The 427-nt window shown below is 39.1% G+C and overlaps 1 protein-coding gene across 1 annotated transcript in view; it reads left to right on the plus strand.

Moving 5' to 3' along the window:
- The window catches only part of fasn (fatty acid synthase), an 82,819-nt gene that overhangs the window by 59,341 nt on the left and 23,051 nt on the right, over positions 1 to 427 (plus strand). The window lies entirely within an intron of this gene.

Genomic DNA, 427 nt, shown 5'->3' on the forward strand with positions numbered 1-427 from the left:
ACAGGGATAACACAAGGTTAACACAGGGTTAACACAGGGTTAACACAAGAATAACACAAGATTAACAAAGGGTTAACACAGGGATAACACAAGTTTAACACAGGGTTAACACAGAGATGACACAGGGTTAACACAGGGTTAACACAGGGATAACACAAGGTTAACACAAGATTAACACAGGGTTAAAACAGGGTTAACACAATAATAACACAAGGTTAACACAAGGGATAACACAGGGATAACACAGAGATAACACAGGTTTAACAGAGTTAACACAGGATTAACACAGGATTAACACAGGAATAACACAGGGATAACACAGGGTTAACACAGGGTTAACACAGGGATAACACAGGGATAACACAGGAATAACGGGAATAACAGGAATAACATAGGGTTAACACAGGAATAACACAGGGTTAACACA

The sequence above is a fragment of the Nematolebias whitei genome, chromosome 17, assembly GCF_014905685.2.
Source record: "Nematolebias whitei isolate Nwh7 chromosome 17, NemWhi1, whole genome shotgun sequence".
Classification (NCBI taxonomy): domain Eukaryota; kingdom Metazoa; phylum Chordata; class Actinopteri; order Cyprinodontiformes; family Rivulidae; genus Nematolebias; species Nematolebias whitei.